The 6,975-nt window shown below is 33.0% G+C and overlaps 1 long non-coding RNA gene across 1 annotated transcript in view; it reads right to left on the bottom strand.

Moving 5' to 3' along the window:
- LOC115237304 overlaps positions 1-3,856 on the bottom strand; it is an 8,403-nt gene extending 4,547 nt beyond the window's left edge. Inside the window, exon 1 of the long non-coding RNA XR_003884329.1 lies at positions 2,917-3,856. This is a non-coding gene — a long non-coding RNA (uncharacterized LOC115237304). The remainder of the gene's footprint in view (positions 1-2,916) is intronic.
- Between the last annotated feature and the right edge of the window lie 3,119 nt (positions 3,857-6,975).

A 6,975-nucleotide genomic window follows, 5' to 3' on the forward strand; every position in this document is an offset into this window, starting at 1 on the left:
AAAGTAAATTGATTTTATGTAGTGTGAAGTCGGATTTGCTGTTATTATGAGTCACAATCAATTATTGAATCGGTGTTTCTACAATTGAAACGGACTCAGTTGTTAAAAACAAATATACGAATTCTCCGCAGAGGGTCCGCCTTATATCCCCGCTTGACCGCTTTCTACGTCCAGGTTGGCTCGCTTGACCTTCGCCGCGTAGCGGCGCCGCCCGGAACTACGCGCGGACGTGCCAGCGCGTGTCCGCCAAGTTGCGGGTCGCACTATTGTATCGCGGATTGTGCTTAATGTGACGACCTATGGCAGCCACAATATCCATTCGATTATTCGTGTTTATTTGGATTGACAACAATATGGATTAGAATGTAATGATTTTAGATTGGAAATAATCCGCGAAAGCGATATTAAAACCGATTATAGTTCGTTCGGAATTAAAATCGATTACTTTTTAATCCGGACGCGGATTGAACCGATTAAAACCGATTAAAACCGATTACAACGGATTATGTTTTAATCGGTTTTAATCGACCATTTTCGGCAGGGTAGTTTACATTGTTTACGCGCAGACGTAGACTATTATACCCAGTAAACACTGTTTGCAACAATATAACGTGGCAGTAACAAATAATATAACACAAGTTACTTATCATATCATATCATATCATACTATTATATAAAGGAGAAAAGTTTGTTTGTTTGTTCCATTGTTCGAGGTAATCTCAGAAACTACTGAACCAATTTCAAAAAATCTTTCTCGTGGATAGCTTAGATCTTCCTGAGTAACATAGGCTATATATCATCGCGCTGCAACGTCTAGGAGCCGAAAGAAAACAGTAAGAAGCATATGTACGTGCCGAGCGCGCGAGGAATAAACGCCATCTAGTATGATATATAACTGAAATATATCATATGTGTTACTATGTAATGTTACAATGGTTACTGTATTAAATATTATTGCAATCTAACATTGTTTTTTTAGTGTTATAATATAACAGAATATGATATAACAATATAATATTGTTATATGTATACAGGATGTCTTACAACCTCCGTACAATACTTTAATAGTGTATTCTAGAGATAAAACAGAATTAAAAATTCTAATATAAAAATTTTAAGGTTGCAATAGTTTTTGAGTTATAAGCGATCAAAGTTTGCCAATGATATCGCGTAGAGCTCGCGCGCTCAGATCCGTAACTACATATACACGCGTACCGATTTGTCATCTGTTATTGATTTTACAAATCAGGTAATATTGATTTTTATTGCACAGCTGATTTTATTGTTTCTTATGCCTCGATAACCAAGCGTGCCAGCATGATAACGCACGCTGTGCTCGGCATGTCATACAGACACTATGCTGTCATTGTGCCATTTTATGTCGATAAAGCAGACGATGCTCGCACGATGTTGTCACGGTATGTATCAAAAAATGAGGTTAGTTTATTAGCATTCTGCTAGCACAATGCAAATGTAAGCTGTCGTGTGAACGTGCGAATACGTGCAATCCATACGCATCTCATCGAAAAGGCTTTTTTCAAATATCGTTTTCTACAAGGTTCTTTTTTTACTTCAATATAAATTTAAAGGACAGTATATATAATTTTTTTATAAAAATAATACCTTTACCGTGTAACTTTTGAAAATATTCGTATGTTTTTATAATAATTGGGTTTTACATATTGTATATTAGTTCACTCTGTGAGTTATTATTTTACTGTTATTATTTATCGTCATACAATTTTTAATCATATATATAATTTTTAGATATTATTGATACATATATATACGCATAAATGTGCATAAACAAATATAAAATTTACAAAAAGTGGGCGCTTGTTAGCCTAGCGTTGCAACCCTTGCATTACTGTTTTTTACCACGAGAGGACAAAAAGCAGTTATATCTTTCTTTTTTTTTTTAATTTTTCATTACATGTTTTGCTACTATACACATGTTTACGAGCAGTCAGATAAAATTAATATATCTATTATATTTCCGAATTATAAAAAGCAAACCTTTTATTTCTTTGATTTCTATTGAACAATATCTATTTGTACATTCTTTTTTTAAAAAAATTATTATCATTAAAATTAAAATATATTATTATATATGCTTGTGCTATGCTATAAATTGTTTGATTAATCCGTCTTGTATCTTGATTATATATCAAAAACGAAAGATGTAAAAAGAAATCCAGTGTATTCAAATGCATTTGTCAAAGGATTGTCATCATATAGTTATTTGTCATGCATCATATGCAATTATAGATAAGTAATATTGGTGAAACACAGTCTGTGTGTGCAATTAAGTCATAAATTTCTATTTATATTTTATTTCTATCTATTTTTTTTAATAATTTATAAATTTTTATAATAAGTTTATAAATACATTTATTTTTCATACTTCTGGGTAGTTGAATCTATAAATTACACACACACACATATCTTATAATAAACATATTATAGAATATACACATCTTTTTTTTATAAATATATGTATTGCAATGCTTTGTTCTGTTTTTACATATACATAAATTACTTTTCAAGTCAACTGTACAACGTGTATACATTGCTATTTATTGCATGGTTGTGTACGTGTATATACGTGTAACGCGACTACTATATATCTATGCATGTGTTGTGTACGTGTAGTATACGTGTAGCGACGCGTAGCGATGACGGTGACCACGGTGACGTTTCTTACATGAAAATTTCCACATTTCGACTTTGAAATCATATTACCTCTGTTCACGATACATGTAGAAAAAAAATAATGACACTTTTATTATATAATTTAAACCCAAACTATCTATTAAGCCTATTAAAAATATGATTGGTTCAGCCATTATTGAGGTTCAATAAAATAATCTAAAATCTGAAAGATACTCTCATACTAGCCGACTCGCGTATAGATACCCGGGGTGCCTTGCTGTTGCTGCGCGTGACTTGCCGCGAGACACTACCGTGTCTCTTGATCAATTCGGAGTTTGGCCGTCACTCCTGCCGATCCTTAAGACGATCTTGAATATAAGAACGGACTATGAATACTGGCCGTAGATACGGCTTCTGTGGGTAGTTCCGACTGACAACGTGTCGGATTCGGACGTGTTTTTGCGTGCTGCGTATGTCCTTTGTCTGGACCTTTTTTTGGACTCCTCCTCTCTTAAGAGGAATTTTGCTTATATTTTACAAACCCATAAGAAACAATGGTGTATGGGCGACTAATGCCCAACCAGCCATAAAAGAAAGAAGAAAAAGTCGAAGACTTTCTTTATATTTCGTTTTTTATGTTTTATGCTTTAAACCAGGGTTGGGCATTTATCCGTAAACTATAATAGTCTACGTATACGCGTAAACAATGTAAACTATATGTAACATGTCATCTATATCAACAATGAGTAATCTATGAAATATGGTTTGTGGAAGACTTTCTTTATGTTTTGTTTTTTATGTTTCATGCTTGAAACCATGAAGGAAGAGTAAGGAGAGTTATCTCGATAGTGTAGAGAGAAAAAAAGTGGTCACGAAAAATGTTCCGTATGTGGCCAGGTTTGCCAAATGGAATGACTTGGACCAATTCGTCGCCATCTTGAATATTCGTACATATATAGTGTTATGTTTAGTTGTATTAGTGATCAGTAAGTGTGTTGGATGACACACTACTTACTAATTACTACCACAACTAAACGTAACACTATACATATACGAAGATTCAAGATGGCGACGAAATGGTCCAAGTTATTCCATTCGGCAAACCTGGCCACATACGGAACATTTTTCGTAACCACTTTCAATCTAGGTAGATAACTCTCCTTACTCTTCCTTCATGCTTGAAATATAATTACAAACAGAAACCTGAGCAGCCAAAGGTTTATGACTATGACAGAAAACAAGACGTCTGTCATAGTCATGGACGTAAAGTAAGGCAGAAAAAAACGTAAGTCGTAATAGGCTATTGTACAACAGCGTTACGTTTTTCTCTGTCTTACTTTACTGAAATCATATATACAGATATATTAACTATTTTATAATATAATCATCCTTTTTCGCATTCTGACATCTAATTTATAAAACTTACATAGTTTACATTGTCTATGAAAAAAGTCCATGCAAATATCATGTAGACAATACGTAAACAATTCATGTAGACGTAATTTTGAAATCTACGACACAACCCTGCTTTAAACATAACTATAAACAGAAGACTAAAAGCCATTGCACATTAAAAAGTTTTAGGGCCGTGACACATAAAAAAACATAAGCAGTAAGACCATAGACATAGTATATCTAGACCGAGCGTTGAGGAGTGGAAGCCGAGGTGCACCACAAACAAAATCGTAACGTAATATGCTTTTGTTACGTTACGATTTTCTCTGTGCGTTGACTAAAGTTTAAGATTACGTGTGAGTTTAGGTTTAGAATTAGTACTTAACGTAAAGGGCCGTCTACAATGGCAGTAACAAGGCTGTAGGAGTAGGAGAGTATACTGTTTTTAGTGATATAAAGACCGAGAGTAACGAAATGGGCAATTCCCATTTGCTCTTAAAAGTTTTAAGAGCAAATGGGAATTGCCCATTTCGTTGCTCTCGGTCTTAACATCACTAAAAACAGTATACTCTCCTACAGCCTTGTTACTGCCATTGTAGAATGCCCTTAACGTAATGCATTACGGAAAAGCTTGTGCGGTGGCCCTAAGTCTTAAGTCTTACTGCTTGAGTTTTTCTATGTGCCATAGCCCTTAGTGCCGGTCTACAATAGGTGATTTAAGCCTTAATCCTTAAGAAATTGACCAATCAAGTATGAGGAGAATACTCGACTATGATTAGTCAAATTCTTAAGGCTTAGGGCTTAAATCACCTATTGTAGACCGGCACTTAGTCGTAATCGTAAGGCCGTAAGCAAATCGAATAATCACAATCAAGCATTTTAAAACGTAATAAGAATGTTTGAATTGTGATTGGTAGATTTGCTTACGGCCTTACGGTTACAACTAAAATTTGTTCACTTGCAATGGCCTTATGCGGCCTCTACAATAGAGATTTTAAGCCCTAAGCCTTAAGAAATTGACTAATCACAGTCGAGTATCCTCTTTATACTTGACTCTGATTGGTCAATTTCTTAAGGCTTAGGGCTTAAAATCTATAGAGATTTTAGCGGCGTCTACAATAGTGTAGACGCTTTAAGCAACCGAAAGCTGATGACAGAGAACGAGATGTCTGTCATAGTCGTGAACGTAAGATAAAGTAAGGCAGAGAAAAACGTAAAAGGTTATTGTATAATAGCGTTACATTTTTCTCTGCTTTATTTTACTAAAATCACATATACAGATACATTAACTATTTTATAATATAATCATTCTTTTCTTTTTACATTCTGATTTATAATGCTTATGTAGTTTACATTGTCTATGAAAAAAATCTATGTAAATATTATGTAGACAATACGTAAACAATACATGTAGACGTAATTTTGAAATCTACGGCACAACTCTGGTTTTGTTACAATCACGCTAAATCCCGTGCGCTAAAAATTATCGGTCTTTAATGATATCTTATCATCGGTAATGTAGTTACCCGTACAGCACAGAACATTTCAATTACATTATAGCAATATTACAATCTTGCAAGTTGCAATGCGATATAGAAATATAGAGATATTATAAGAACATGTCACTGTAATATTTCATAAGAAATGTTACTGCAACCTTCCAAAAACTTTACAAAAAATAGTGTTTAGCCACTAATTTGTTTGTTTACTGCTATATACGATGATGCGCATTATCCATTTCGTATTTGAGTTTTACTCATAAGAATTATATAAAACTTGCAAAGAGCAACTAACAAGAGATTACAAATGTAATAATTATTTTTATCAGTTTAATTTTCTGATACAATTCAAACACAGGGAATTTAGATATTTAATTGATTGTTTAGAAATCGGGCAGATAAATGTCCAAAAAAGTGAAAATTATCTGTTTATTGTCTACTTAAGATATAAAATAATAAAGTCTAATTTTTCATATAAATAAAATTTTGAATTTTACGAATTTTAATTATTCAAATTTAATTATTTAAATAAACAATAATATAAATCATGGCCTCTACGAGCAGATTTGAGAAGATCAATTTTATTATATAGTTTTAAATTAACAAAGATCATAAGATTAGACAAAATTTGTGGGACGTTTCGATACTGAACTTGTGTCTCTTCAGCCACCGAAAAATTACATTAATGATTTAATAATACGCGAATCGAGTCTAATCATACTTCCAAAAAGCGCAAATGTGGTTGTTGATCTCCATTCTTTTTTTGATTAACTTTGTCTCCCATGCAATCCCATGTCTCCGATTTTTCCTTGAAGCCCATGTGTTGTCCATGGATGATTTTTAACGTCATATTGGTCAAACTCTGTGCGTGTCACAATGCATTGTCAAACAATGTCTATCGATTTTTACAAACTTACTATTATATGATACGAATATTACAATCTAAATGAAGCGTAAATTATCACTTACATCTTGTGTATAATACATAAAATTATCAAAATGTCAATTATTAAAATTTTTGTAGATGTCAACTAACGTGGTCACAAACTTAAAATGAGTGGGACTTGCGTCATGTTGTGTTTTTAAAGGTTCTGTTGATTTTAACCGCGCAAGCGTCAAGCAACAAATATGAAAATCATCATTTAAGTTTTTGAGATATTGAGTAACGGAAAGTATACATGGTCCAACAATTCAACTTCGTCCATAATATTGAGGCCATTTTTTTGTTGTTTTATGAAAATCGCTTCTGAGATTAATCTTTTATGATAATTCGATTCATGATCTAAAATTTTAACATTGTCCCAGTCTAAATGATGATTTTTCTCATATATGTGTTGAGAGACAACAGATTGTTTTTTGTTAGACTTATGTTCATTAATTCTGGTTTTCAATTGTCTCTTTGTTTGTCCTACATATGACGCATCGTAAT

Source organism: Formica exsecta, unplaced genomic scaffold (genome assembly GCF_003651465.1).
Source record: "Formica exsecta isolate Colony F162 unplaced genomic scaffold, ASM365146v1 scaffold29, whole genome shotgun sequence".
NCBI lineage: Eukaryota > Metazoa > Arthropoda > Insecta > Hymenoptera > Formicidae > Formica > Formica exsecta.